This window comes from Podarcis pityusensis (genome assembly GCF_964106645.2).
Source record: "Podarcis pityusensis genome assembly, chromosome: 2".
Taxonomy (NCBI): domain Eukaryota; kingdom Metazoa; phylum Chordata; class Lepidosauria; order Squamata; family Lacertidae; genus Podarcis; species Podarcis pityusensis.
In genome coordinates, this window is record NC_138029.1 from 61168572 (window position 1) to 61183256 (window position 14685).

A 14685-nucleotide genomic window follows, 5' to 3' on the forward strand; every position below is an offset into this window, starting at 1 on the left:
CACTGGCTTTACACTTATGCTGCAAAGAATGATATATATAAAGTCTTATGGTATAGAGTTCCATCTAATTCTGCCCAATATAGCAAACTCTTAGTCAGGGTGGTCCAACCTTCAGCCCGCAGGGCTTTTCCTGCGGCCCTTAGAAACATTCAACAAAAAAATCTTAAAGTCTTAAAAATCTAAGCCTGCTTATTGGTAACATTTTACATAAAATTTTATTAGAAGTTTTGATCTTGCTTCATACGTACACGCTCATTTATGGGGGAAAATACCAACCACAACAATTAGAAAATATATATAACTATGATCATCTTTAGGATATGGAAGTTTAATTCAGTGCATGGCCTACAGGTTCTGTGTCAAAGTACTCTTGTGGCCCACTTGGTATGAAAAGTTGGACCGCCCTGTCCTAAGTGTTTATCTGTCCTTCATCCTTATCTGTCCTTGGAAGTTAATCTTCAAAGCTTTGTGTAACAATGGTTTGTAATACATTGGTACCTCGGGCTAAGAACTTAATTCGTTCTGGAGGTCCGTTCTTAGCCTGAAACTGAGGTACCTTAACCTGAAGCACCACTTTAGCTAATGGAGCCTCCTGCTGCTGCCATGCCGCCGGAGCACAATTTCTGTTCTCATCCTGAAGCAAAGTTCTTAACCCGAGGTACTATTTCTGGGTTAGCGGAGTCTGTAACCTGAAGCGTCTGTAACCCGAGGTACCACTGTATAGTCCTATGCTCATATTAGATACACAACCTATTGTAGATGAGTTTGGGTTGCTCTCCCCCTGAAAGAGGTGGTATGTATGTCTGGGGATTCTCTCGGATCCAACACTGTCTCTTGAGGGTGTAATTGGCCTCATTGCCAAGGAGCACTTTCCTCCAGCTACAGCTGGTCCATTAGCTGTGATCATTCCTGGTTGTATTACTGTAATGCACTCCATGTGGGCCTGCCCTTGTAGATAGACTAGTACAAAGTGCACTTGTTAGGCTATAGAGTGGTGCAGCCTACTGGGATCATGTAACACCAATTCTGAAAGAGCTGCACTGGCTGCCAATATGCTAATGTAAGAACTGCTGGTAATGACCTACAAAGCCCTGTACAACTTAGGACCTATGCACCTTAAGGAGTGCATTTCCTTGTATCTACCCACCAATGTGTTGAGAAAGTTGGAGAAGACCCTTTTGGTTTTGCCACAACCAGCTGAAATTCATTATGTAGTTACCCTCACTTCTGAGTTGGAGCCTAGCGCCAAATCTTTGTTGCCAGCTGAAGACCTACTTATTCCTTTGTCAGGTTATTAATGCCTTGTGTGGTTTATTTTTTTTCTGTTGTTATATGTATTGGCTTCTGTTCTGATTATCCGTTCTTTTATTATTTATTTATTTATTTGCTACATTTATTTATTTATTTGCTACATTTGTGTCCCGCTCCAAGAGTAGTTCACATACAACCAATTTAAAACAAGGTGGCTCCCTGTCCACAAGCTTGGAAACTAAACATGGCATAAAGAGAGAAAGGGAACAGGAAGAAAAGAGGGGAGTGTGGAGACAACTAAGGAACCAGTTCTTAAAGTTAAATATTGATCAGCTGGAAAGAGTTCAGGGGCAGGAGCTGTCTGACAGTGCTGGCCTTTCAGCAGAGCTGATGAAATAAGCCCTATTTCTCACCTCTCCTGCTGAGGCGGTCATATTATTGCTCATATACAGCTCCTCTTCATGTATCATCTTTTAGGATAACTGTTAGCAGTTTGCTTTGTGATAGGAGGTGAGCTAAAATTAGTTGCAGCCAGGCTAAAGTTCAATACGGGTAAGTGCATCCTATCTCTAGGTAATCATGATAACAAGACATCAGCTCCCCTGTGGGAAATGTTAACTTAATTCTTTTAATCCCAATTAGCATGTCTACTGAAATATACTCCGAGTCGCAAAGTGATTTCATGCTCTTTATTCAGCTCATAGTGGTGAGGAGGAATGCATAAATGTCCCCTCACAGTATCTGCTTTATATACATTATTTACACAATGGGCTGCACATGATTGGCTAATTCTGGAATTCTACTGTAAGCCAATCAGGTTGTGGATTCACTTCTATCTGGAGCAGGATTGGGTGGTTCCTGCCAACCAATCATACTGCTGCATTGTTCTAGGACCAATCAGACTGCTGCGTTCTGAATCCTATTGTTCTAGGACCAATCAGACTGCTGCCTTTTGGATCCTATTGTTCTAGGACCAATCAGACTGCTACAGTTTGGATCCTATTCAACTCAGTACATAACACCCCTCCCCTCTAAGTTCCAGTCCTGCCCGGGAGGTCGCATTCATAGTCCTCAAGGTATGCCGGCGGCCTACGTGTGCGTTGTGGCCTGGGGTGTTCCCTGGTCCGGGCTCCGGGTTCTGGCTCGTGTTCCAAGGATGCTGGCTGTGATGCGGCTGTTTGGTCTGGTGCAACCGGCTCGCTCAGTCGTGGTTCTGGTTCCGGTGTCCTTTCGGCCTCACGGGTCCTCTCTGTATTTACTGATTCTGCCTCTCCTGCTGGCCCCTCCTGCTCTATGGGCCTCACTGCCCCGCTGTTCCCTTGGGACTCCTCTGACCTGTCCTCCTCCTGGTTTTCTCCCGGGAATCGTCGCCGTATCTGGTTGCAGTGGCGGCGCCAGCATTGCCCCCCATCCGTTAGCACCTCGTACGACACGGGGCCAGTGACCCTGGTGATTGTGGCGGGTACCCATGCTGGGCCTGCCCCAAAATTCTTTGCGTACACTGGGTCCTGGGCCTCGAAGGTCCGGGGGTTCCTGCCTTCCCCCACCACTACCTCATCCTGAGCTCTATCGGGGTGAAGGCGGTCCAATCTGATTGCAAGGCGCCGACCCATTAGTAGTTCAGCGGGGCTCCGGCCAGTCGTTGAGCTGGGGGTGCTGTGCTGTGCTAGAAGGAATGTGGCAAGGCGGTACTCCCAGTCCCCTTGCGTCATGCGGCGAAGGGTGTCCTTGGTGGTCCGCACCATGCGTTCTGCTTGGCCATTGGTGGCAGGGTGGAACGGCGCCGAACGGATGTGGCGGATGGCGTTCTGCGCTGTGAAGGTTTGGAATTCTCCTGACGTAAATGCAGTCCCGTTGTCTGAGACGAGAGTGTCAGGGAGCCCGTGGGTTGCAAACAGCCTGCGTAGTACCCGGATGGCTGCGGACGTGGAAGTGGACGGTACCAGTGCGACTTCCAGCCATTTGGTGTAGGAGTCCACCACTATGAAGAATGTTTTCCCCTGAAAGGGGCCAGCGAAATCCACATGCAGGCGTGACCATGGTGCTCGGGCGGACTCCCAGGACTGGACTGGGGCCCTTGGGGGATCTGGGCGGGATTCTTGGCAGGCCTGGCAGTGTTTGACCCAGGCCTCTATCTCTCCATCGATCCCCGGCCACCACACATAACTCCTGGCAAGGGCCTTCATTCTTACTACCCCTGGATGTGTCTCGTGTAGGGCTGTGAGGACCCTTTTGCAGAGGGGCTGGGGAACAACGACTCTGCTTCCCCATAACAGGCACCCCTTGTGGGCCGACAGTTCATGTTTGCGGGTTGTGTAGCCGGCGAATTCTGGCCCGGGGCTGCTGCTGGGCCATCCCCTCCACACCCAGTCCAGGACCCGGGAGATGACCCTATCTTTCTTGGAATGGTGTGCAACTTCTTGTGCCTGAATGGGGCGGTCGGGAAGCAGCTCCAGGCTCATAACCTCTTGTGCAGGTGCTGGGTCAGGGCCTGTTTCCGGTAGTGGTAGCCTGCTGAGGGCGTCCGCATGGCCCATCGCCTTCCCAGGTCGGTGAATCAGTGCATACTGGTAGCTGGCAAGGAAAATTGACCACCTGAGGACGCGAGGAGACAGCACTTGGGGGGTCTGCTTTTCGGGGGCAAACAAGCCAAGCAACGGCTTGTGGTCAGTCACCACGGTGAAGGGCCGCCCGTACAAGAAATCATGGAATTTTTTTACTCCCTTTACGATTGCCAGACCCTCCTTGTCGATTTGCGAGTAGTTCCGCTCGGTTGTGTTGAGTGTCTGGGAAAAGTACGCCACCGGTACCTCTCTTCCATCCGGGAGTTGGTGCCCCAGGACAGCTCCAATGCCATAGGGTGAGGCGTCGCATGCTAGCACCACCGGCAGCCTCTCGTCGAAGTGTGCCAAGACCGAGTTTGAGACAAGCAAGTCCTTGACTGCCTGGAATGCGGCCTCCTGGCGCTGGCCCCACACCCAAGGGGCCCGCTTGTCCAGGAGTCTGTGTAGGGGCTCCGCTACCGCCGCCTTGTGGGGAAGGAAGGAATGGTAAAAGTTCAATAGTCCCAAGAAGGCCTGAAGTTCAGTCTTGCTCTTGGGCGCTGGGGCATCACAAATGGCCCGTACCTTGTCCCCAGTCGGGTGGACCCCTTCTGCGTCCACCATAAATCCCAGAAAGTCCACCTGAGGCACTCCTAGTAGACATTTTTCCCGCTTCACCTTGAGACCCGCCATCTGGAAACGGTGCAGAACGGTGCGGAGGCGGTCCTCAAACTCCTCTGGTGTGGGGCCGGCAATCAACACATCATCGAAGAAGGGGGTGACGCCAGGAATCCCTTTAAGGAGAGAGTCCATTATATTCTGGAATATGCCTGGTGCCACGCTGACACCGAATTGCAGCCGCTTTACCCTGAACGCTCCTCTGTGCGTCACAATCGTCTGTGCCTCTGCTGTGGCCTCATCTACTGGCAGCTGTTGATATGCTTGGGCCAAGTCCAGCTTGCCAAAAATTTTCGACCCAGCCAGGGTGGCAAGGACATGGCTGACCACTGGCACTGGGTATGCGTGGGCCGTGAGGGCCTTGTTTATGGTACATTTGTAGTCTGCGCAGATGCGGACCGAACCATTAGGCTTGACGGGTGTGACGATTGGGGTTTCCCAGGGAGCATTAGGCACCGGCTCCAGCACTCCTTGCTCTACGAGTCGGTCCAATTCCTCGTCTATACGGGGTTTCAAGGCGAACGGGACCCGGCGGGCCCTGAGCCTGACCGGTCGTACTGCGGGGTCAAGCTGTAGCGCAATGGGGGGGCCCGTATACTGTCCCAATTTCCCATCGAAAACCCCTGGAAATTCCTTGCATATGGCGTCCACGTCCACTTGTAAGCTAGTGTGGTTCACCCCGGTGACAGCTAGCCCCAGTGGTCCAAACCATGCCAATCCCAGTAAGCTAATGTAGGGGCCCTTGACCACAAGCAAGTCCAGTTGCCGCGTCCGCCCTCGGTATTGCACCCTGAAGGTCCCCACCCCCATTGTGGGGACCTTACGTTTCTGGAAGTCCCGGAGGGTGAATGGGGCCGGCCTGAGTTTGGGACCCCCAGTGGGACACAGTTTCCTTAAGGTCCTTGCCGAGATTATGGATAGAGTTGAACCCGTGTCAAGCTCCATGAGGCATGGGGCCCCCTCTATCTGTACCTCTACATAAATTTTCTCTACGTTGGGGTGGGGCAACTGGTATACCTGGAAGTCCGTGAGCTCCGTTGAGTTGCCTTGGTGCGTTGGGCCCCGGGACCTGGGGCTCTTGGATTGGTCATCTGATGCCTGGTGTCGGGTGGGCCGAGCCCGACACACCCGGGCGATGTGTCCCGATTTTCTGCACTGCCTGCACTCTGCGTTGCGGAAACGGCAGGTCCTCCTCTCGTGACTCTCCCCGCAGCTTGCGCAGTTCCCTCCTTCTCGTCGAGGCAGCTGTGGTCTGTGCGCTGCTTGAGTGCGCTGCTGTACTCGGTGCACCTCCTCCCTGTCGGATCCTGAGTCGTCGGTGAGGTCTTCATGGTGGACCCTCGGTTGGGATGGCAGGCTCGGCCGTGCCTCTTGGGTCGACCTCTCGGCAGCTTCTGTTGCCAGGGCCTCCTCCAGAGCGACCTGGAACGTTAGGTCCTTCTTAGCGTAGAGGCGCCGTTGCAGCTTCTCATCCTTCAGGCCACCGACGAGGCGGTCACGAAGCATGTTCTCCAGCTCTGAGAAGTTGCAGAACCGGGCGGCTTGGCGGAGAGAGGTCACAAACCCAGTTATGGTTTCCCCAGGGGCTTGCCGCTTTGCGTAGAAGGCATTTCGACGAGCCACCACTGAGGGCTGCGGCGAAAAGTGCCCCTTCAGCTGTTCCATTATTGTTTTGTATGGAACAGTAGCGACGTCTTCAGGCGCAAGGAGAGCCCGGGCGATTTCAAACGTCTCCTCTCCGCAGACGCTGAAGAATATCGCCCTCTTCTTGGCGTCTTCTTCGTCGGTGACCCCTTTGGCTTCTAGGAGGAAGGTGAAACGGGAGGCGTACGCTTCCCAGTCTCCAGATGCTGGGTTGAATGGCGAGAAGCTGCTGTTGGCTGCCATTCTGAGTTCCTTGTGCCCCGGAGCTGAAGCCTGGATACACGGTGCGAGGCAGCGGTGCGGCAGTTGGCGGTGCTGCGGTGCTGTGTGTGGCAGTCAGCTCAGCGGGATCCCACCTTCGTCGCCAGTGAAATATACTCCGAGTCGCAAAGTGATTTCATGCTCTTTATTCAGCTCATAGTGGTGAGGAGGAATGCATAAATGTCCCCTCACAGTATCTGCTTTATATACATTATTTACACAATGGGCTGCACATGATTGGCTAATTCTGGAATTCTACTGTAAGCCAATCAGGTTGTGGATTCACTTCTATCTGGAGCAGGATTGGGTGGTTCCTGCCAACCAATCATACTGCTGCATTGTTCTAGGACCAATCAGACTGCTGCGTTCTGAATCCTATTGTTCTAGGACCAATCAGACTGCTGCCTTTTGGATCCTATTGTTCTAGGACCAATCAGACTGCTACAGTTTGGATCCTATTCAACTCAGTACATAACACCTACTCTCAAACCTGTCAACATGTCTAGAACTTGCTTCTCCAACTTATTCATTTTTAAAGGATAACCTGTGGCACTCTGGCTCCCAGCTGAAGGCTGCTTTCATCCTAACAGTTCACTTGCTTTTTACATGGAATTTCCTGTTGTAAATTATTGTCACAGTAGCATATACATTCATAGTTTTTTGGATAAATTGAGTTTATTTAATGACCAGATTTACTTAAACTGCTTACGTAAGCCTAGGCATTAAATTGCCTTTGTTTTTCAGGGAATTCAGATTTACTGTAGCCAAATGGTTTTTATGTATATAGGATCAATGGCCTCTGCTTAACCCACACTGGCTACAACATGGCTGATGGGACTAGCTTCAGATCAAAGTGTGCAGAGCAGTCTATAATTAAGCTCCTTGGCAGATCAATTAAAGACTAAAATACTGTTACACTCCACTCCAATATCCAAGCGGTGCAAGGTTCCAAGGTACAAGGCACACTTAGCCAGGGTCTGTGTTTCCTTCTGGACACCAAGCACAGCAAAGACGGGTGTCTTTATGATATACGGTTAATTTACACATATATACAACCTGAGCCTGTTGTGGGGAGGTTCCCAGAATTACAGGTCTCTTTCTTCTCTCATAGGTGAATGGCTGCCACACTGTATCCAAAAACTGCCAACACACATACCTACTTTGCCTGTTTTTTCTTCTGCCTACCTCATCGCCTACTGCAATTCTGCCACTCTGATAATTGTTTCACATCTCAAGGAAGGGCTTTCCCTAATTGCTGTCCAGCCCAGAGAGTCTCTGTTGTTGTTGGCATCCGTCTGTCTTGAGAGACAATGGCGTGCACCTCCCAGGTGAAGTCAAACAGCTGCATTAGCAGCACAGAAGTGACCTCCTAAGGGCACAAAGCTGGACAGTCCAGGCATCAAGATGATGATGATGATGATGATGAAGATGATGATTTATTGTTCATACCCTGCCCATCTGGCTGTGTTTCCCCAGCCACTCTGGGCAACTTCCAACAAAAGATTAAAATACATTAAAACATCAGTTATTAAAAACTTCCCTAAACAGGGCTGCCCTCAGATGTCTTCTAAACGTCAGATAGTTGTTTATTTCCTTGACATCTGATGAGAGGGCGTTCCACAGGGAGGGCGCCACTACCGAGAAGGCCCTCTGCCTGGTTCCCTGTAACTTTGCTTCTCGCAATGAGGGAACCGCCAGAAGCCAGTCTGGCATATTTTTTAGCATGGCTTATATTTTAACATTATAAATTCAGTGTCTGACACCCAGGAATTTAAGGGGGATCCAGAATTAGAACAGGAGTCCAGCCACCTCAGAAACTTATAACAATATGACTGACTGATTAAACTCCAGTTATTGAGAGATTCCAATGAGTTTAATGGGACTTACTCCCTAAAAGGGTCATGTAGGTTTGCCATCTCAAGCACACTTTAACATTTGTTGAATCTGAAAGACTTGCTTTTGGCTGGAATTGTGCCCGTTCACAGGAAACCACAAAGGTAAATACAGTGTTAAAAACTAAGGGAAAATGTCAGTTACAGCTAGTGCTTTGCCCAAAAATCTTTTTTTACAATTCTCCATCAAATAATGATGAAAGTGCATTAGAAAAGAATTAAAGGCGAGATTAATTTTCGTTGATATTCCTTCCCATGGGTGAGGGGAAGGGTCTTTGGGATGCTTATCTTGCTTTTAAGCTGGCTTTTATATTTTGTCTCAGTCTTGGGTGGTTAGGAATTATTCTACTTAAAAAAAAATGAACTTGATTTCAGACCCAGCATTCCAACCACCCTAACATCTCCACTACTGCCACTAAGTCATTTGAATTGTGTGGCCTTCAAAGATGTTAAGCATCTCTCTACCAGTTACCTTTCCAAGTTACCATCAGCAAGTGAATTGAAGAGGTTTTTATCTTTGGAGCAAAAAGTTCTTACACTCATAGCTCAGAGTTGAGACTAATTGGATCATCTAACTGGTCTGTGCTCTTTAATGAAACTACAGTATAATTACAGAATAGGGTAAAGCCATCAAATAAACTAATTAGGGGATCCATGAGCCAAGCAGCCCAAATAGATGGAGCTGACGAAGCAAATTCCTGTTTGCAAAATCAAACCAAGAAGTAGCAATTACTCATCCTGTTTTTCCTCAGCTGTGCAAAGGGCACTTTGAGTTAAAGATAGATAAATTCATTACTCCTATTAGTAAAATGAGAAAGAAAGCCAATATCATTGAAGAGAATTTGTTTGGGGCTTAGCCATATAGGAAGCTTTCATTATAATCACTATCAGTGAAAGGCTCCCAGCTGCTTCAACATCAAACCAGTTGAAATAGAGAGCGGCCAGCTTTCTCAAGCCAAAAACCGGGTCCAGATCCCAGTTGCATTGTTGGGTTCCAAGTGAGAACAATTTCAAACAACATTAATTTCCTACATGGCAAACACCTGTGTATAGAAAAAGGAATGGTCACATTCAATGTTCCCACATGTCTATTGTTCTGTCTGTACACACAGTGAAATGGATGCATGTCTGATCCATAAATAACAATGAATATGTGTTACTCCTGCACAGAAGTGCTATTCATATAAAATAAACTTATAAAGATGTTTGCATGTACCTCAGATAGCTCAAAGGCCTTACAGTGTTCTCTGTTTTGCCGAGAGTGCCACTTGCTCATAAGACTGTGTCCAAGAATGAAGCCTAATTATCAGAATCCACAGAAAGGTGAAGGGCGAGAATACATAAAATAACATAACACAGTGTTGTTTAATTCAACACAAACAGGAAAAATACATGAACTATACTTTTTTCCAGATGTTCAAGTTTCAGAAACAATAATGGTGCAGTTGTTACTTATTTGTTATGCAGAGTCTAGAAACCTTCCCGCCCCCTCCAGCCTGCTAATCCAGGGAACGGGTGATGCTGTGGTCTAAACCACTGAGCCTCTTGGGCTTGCTGATCAGAAGGTTGGTAGTTTGAATCTACACGAACTGGGTGAGCTCCCATTGCTCTGCCCCAGCTTCTGCCAACCTAGCAGTTCGAAAGCACACCAGTGCAAGTAGATAAATAGATACCACTGCAGCGGGAAAGTAAATGTTTCTGTGCGCTCTGGCTTCCGTTATGACATTTTGTTGTGCCAGAAGTAGTTTAGTCATGCTGGCCACATGACCCGGAAAGCTGTCTGTGGACAAACGCCGGCTCCCTCGGCCTGAAGCGAGATGAGCGCTGTACTCCATAGTCGCCTTTGAATGTACTTAACCGTCTAGAGGTCCTTTACCTTCACCTTGACTCCTCTAGTAGAGTCATTGCATTTTTTCGCACTGGTTGCCTTATATGGTGTACCTTGAGGAAATGCACTTTTCCTCTAAGCTGTGAAATCCATGCTCTATGAAATGAGATTGTGTAAGTTAACACAGGCAAATATTTGCCATTGGCTCCTTGTATCACCCCCACCTGAATCATTTCAAGAGCAACCTTCTGTATGTTTTGGAAGGCAAGTTATGATTGTCATACAAGCTAAAAAAAAAAAGGTAAAGTTAAGTCCAGTCGCAAACGACTCTGGGTTTGCGGTGCTCATCTCACTTTACTGGCTGAGGGAACTGGCATTTGTCCACAGACAGTTTTTCTGGGTCATGTGGCCAGCATGACTAAGCCGCTTCTGGCGAAACCAGAGTAGCGCACGGAAACGCCGTTTACCTTCCCGCCAGAGCAGTACCTATTTATCTACTTGCACTTTGATGTGCTTTCAAACTGCTAGGTAAAGGTAAAGGAGACCCCTGGCTATTAGGGCCAGTTGTGGCCGACTCTGGGGTTGCGGCGCTCATCTCGCTTTATTGGCCGAGGGAGCCGGCGTACAGCTTCCGGGTCATGTGGCCAGCATGACTAAGCCGCTTCTGGCGAACCAGAGCAGCGCAAGGAAACGCCATTTTCCTTTCCGCCGGAGCGGTACCTGTTTATCCACTTGCACTCTGATGTGCTTTCAAACTGCTAGGTTGGCAGGAGCAGGGACCGAGCAACAGGAGCTCACCCCATCGTGGGGATTCGAACCGCCGACCATCTGACTGCTAGGTACACCTACACAATTAAAGATGCAGGAGCCCTGCCCTGTTTTTCATCTGGCCACTACGAAGTAAGTCCTACTGTGTTCAATGGCGCTTACTGCCAAAGAAAGTGTTCAACAGAGTGCTTTATGTTCCTCAGGTTGGAATGCAACATAGCACCAAGCAGGGCATGTGTGCTCAGAACAAGGTCTGCTCATGCAACAAGACTTTTCACTTCCCCCCCCACCCCCCCGCACACATACACCCTAAAACCTGTTATGGAGGTTCCCCCGACCCTTCAGAGCAGATTTAGAAAGTGGGGTGGGGGGAGTTCTTTTGTACGAGTGGATTTCATTCAATGCATACAAAAACTTAGTTGAACCCTGCCCTAAGTGACTGTCCATTTCCCTCCGTAGTCGATGTCCACTATCCTAGAGTGCTATCATAGAAATGGGTCATTTAGCCAGCATTGTTTCTTTGTTTTTTATAATGTTCAAAAAGCTAGAAGCTTTCTCACTCCACCAAATTAGTCCACCATTTCATCAAACTTTGGTGTACTTGCAAAATTCATTGTTATGTGGTAGTTCCTGCTATACAAAGCTAACTTCAGAGTGATGGCCTCTGCAACTCAACACATGTGCAAGAAGAAGCTGTCCAGAGTGTTATAATTTAAGAGGCAAAATATTATAGTGATAGTGTTTTTATATTGTAAACTGCCCTGTGATCCCCAGATGAATGGCAGTATAGAAATTTAATAACTAATTATTATTTTTATTGCTAGGTGATGGATAATTAACTGGAAGATTAATACGAACTTTCGATGATCATGCCGTTTTCATCTCAGATCCAGGAGTTCCCACCTTCCCTCTGTGTGTGATTTACACAGATTACCAACACTTCTGGCTCCTCTATAAACCCAAACATTAAAAATTACACTATCAGTTTTGTCATGAAAGAAGGCCTGCCCTATGGTATTGGCTTTCATGACTTGGCAAGGACACAACTTTGTTTTGATCTATTTATTGGTTGCATTTAGGCAGTATCCAAAGGGTAGCCTTTGTTTTCTGCTACCCTCCAGGCACTTACATTTGAAGTTTCTTTCATCAGTGATCCAAACTTTGTGCAGCAATACTTTTTTGCCTCCCAGTCATAAAATGCCTTTCAGAAGAAGGCAGCAGCTCCTAATGGATTTTCACACTGACTTCAGTATCTACAATGGCCACAATCCAATGCAACCTGTTGATTTCAAAGGGCTTAAGCATGCCTAACCCAGCACTGGATTGAAGCCAATACTCCTTTGGCAGATGTTATGGCATAACTATTATCCATTCTAACTCTTCATTTCTGGACAAGAAGCAAAATCCTACATGCAGATTCTCTTCACCTAAAACTTGCAAGCATTTGTAATACTAGAAAAGAGCTCCTGTAACAATGTAGCCATTGTAGCAATTTATAATCGTTAGATAATAAATGTCATCACGTGCCGAGACGCTGCAAATTCCTGTCCCCACTGCCTATCAATTAGACTTTTGCTGCAAGGCTTTGTTAATCATGAGTACTGGCTCCCTTCTCCTACACTATCAGAAATGTTGGATGGGTTTTTTTTTGGCTAAGGACATAAAAACGTACAAGGACTGATGGGTGCCTAAGGACCTTCTGTTGATTTGCTTCTGTCATATACCCTATGCCTAATTTTTATGTAACTTATCTCATTATATCAGATGGCTCTGTAATCATGTTTAATTTTGGTTTACCCATGGTAGTTCAGTCTGGCTCCAGGCTTTTAATTACATTTTACCCTCTAAAGCCATTGATTCAGTCTAGACTTCAAAATATAATTTTCCTCAGCCCAATTCTTTTTGCTCAACATAACCTTTGATTTAGAAATCTGCACAGCAGAATTTTGCATGGCACTTTCAAGAGCCTGTCCTCTGTTAGATCAGAGGGTTGGTCCTTTGTAGAGCATGAATAGAAAGATGTAGAGATTAAAAATATGCTGGTAAGTAGCGAGCGGGATAAAAAGCAGAGAGGAACCCTGCACTTTATTACTGAAAGAGAGGGGCAATATAAAAGCTTGCTGCACACTCTAATCCCCAAGAAAAAGCAGAGGCCTTGTTCAAATGTTACCAGAGTGCTTTGATTATAACTTGAACTTTCTAGTAGTATGCACACAGTACAGATGCACAGTATTCTAATCTCACATAAAGTAACCATGGTGCACACATGCCTGTTACATCACTTAACTCCATCTTATACTTGATGATTGGCAGCTGAAGGTGTGGACTGACTTTTACTATAGTAAATATGGTATTTCAGATTACCTAGACCAGCCTTCCTTCATCTGATGTCCTCCTGATGTTTTGGACTATAACTCTCATAGGCTCCAACCAGCATGACCAGTGGACAGGGATGATGGGAGTTGTAGTCCAACAGTATCTGGGGAAGGCTGACCGAGGCTGATTTTAAAATTTCTCATTTTGATCTATGATGGCTCAATCACACATCAAAGTTTTTATCTAATGATGCCAAAGTAAGTGATAAACTTGCATGTGTGAACCTGCCTGGAGTAGAAACAACCATTCTCCAACCAGAACACTACCAAAAAAATAAATAAATCCTGAGTGTTCAAAAACTGCACAGTATCATCTGAACATTACTTTCTGTTTGTAGTGCTTCACACTTTGCTTTCTCTTGCTCTTTATGTGGAGCATGCAGTGGTAAAAGTGAACACAGATTGCAAGAGTTTTACTACTGCTACTACTACAATAAGCATTCCATGATATACAGAGAGATGCATACCTAGGAGTTGGTCAGGTTGGCCCTATCAACGACACAGGCTAGGGGGAGGCACAAAAATTGCACCTCTCTTGGTGCTTTGGCAGAGCAATCTGGACATTGACGTGAGCTGTTGCAGCAGCCCTGCAGAGCCACCTCCACAGTTTGCCGGAAGCACTGGTGGCTAGTTTGTGCAGTGGGACTCTCCATGAAGACCCCGCTACTTGGCCCTCCATTCTAGCGCGGCCACTGCTTCCTGCCCTCCGCTCCCCCTGCTTGCCCCGAGAGCGGCCTTTCAGCATATGTGGTGATGGAGAAACATCAGATGAGGCTCTTAATTTACCACAGCCAAGTTGCTTTTCCCTGGCTTCTTTCCTGCCTTAACCAATTTCCGGTGTGCGCACCGCTGCATGCTTACCCCAGAGAGTCAAGGCCGTTGTCTTAAGTGGAGCTTCCTTCCAAGTAAAGTATGCACTGGAACGCAACCTCCAAGTTGCCGGCACCTTGTTGGAACCAATGGAAAGACAAGCGAGGTATTGTCAGAAGTTCTTGCCTGTGGCTTGCCATTGAACTCGATGAGATTTAGTTTTGCGTAGACATTTTATAGGATTGTGTTGCTAAACATCTAGTTTAAGAGTCATTTGTGATGACTGAATTTCTGGAGATGGGGGGGCGCCGCCGGTACAGCTCCTTGCCAACAGCGCAAAGAAGCCTAAGTACACCTCTGTATACAGATTACGTGTAAGGGTAAGACATGGGAAATGTAAATGACAGTGTAGTGCCAGAGCATGTCACAGTAACCCAGGAGGATGACTCCACTCATCATTATGGGCTTCTTCTGATCAGAGATGGGGGAGAAATTAAATCCAGTCTGCATTTAAAGGTGCACCTACTTAATTCACAATTTCCAAAACAATATGAGAAGGGAAATACAGTAATCTTTTGAAATTTGCACTTCTCCAGATTTTGCAGTGACGTTCTCTAGACGAGTAGCATGTAAAC

At 47.3% G+C, this 14685-nt stretch overlaps 1 long non-coding RNA gene across 2 annotated transcripts in view; it reads right to left on the reverse strand.

Moving 5' to 3' along the window:
• The window catches only part of LOC308471983, a 66613-nt gene that overhangs the window by 8156 nt on the left and 43772 nt on the right, over window positions 1-14685 (reverse strand). Inside the window, exon 3 of one of the 2 annotated variants that reach the window (XR_013983225.1) lies at window positions 14102-14186. The exons of the other annotated variant lie outside the window; for it this stretch is intronic. This is a non-coding gene — a long non-coding RNA (uncharacterized lncRNA). The remainder of the gene's footprint in view (window positions 1-14101; window positions 14187-14685) is intronic. 2 annotated transcript variants of the gene reach the window in all.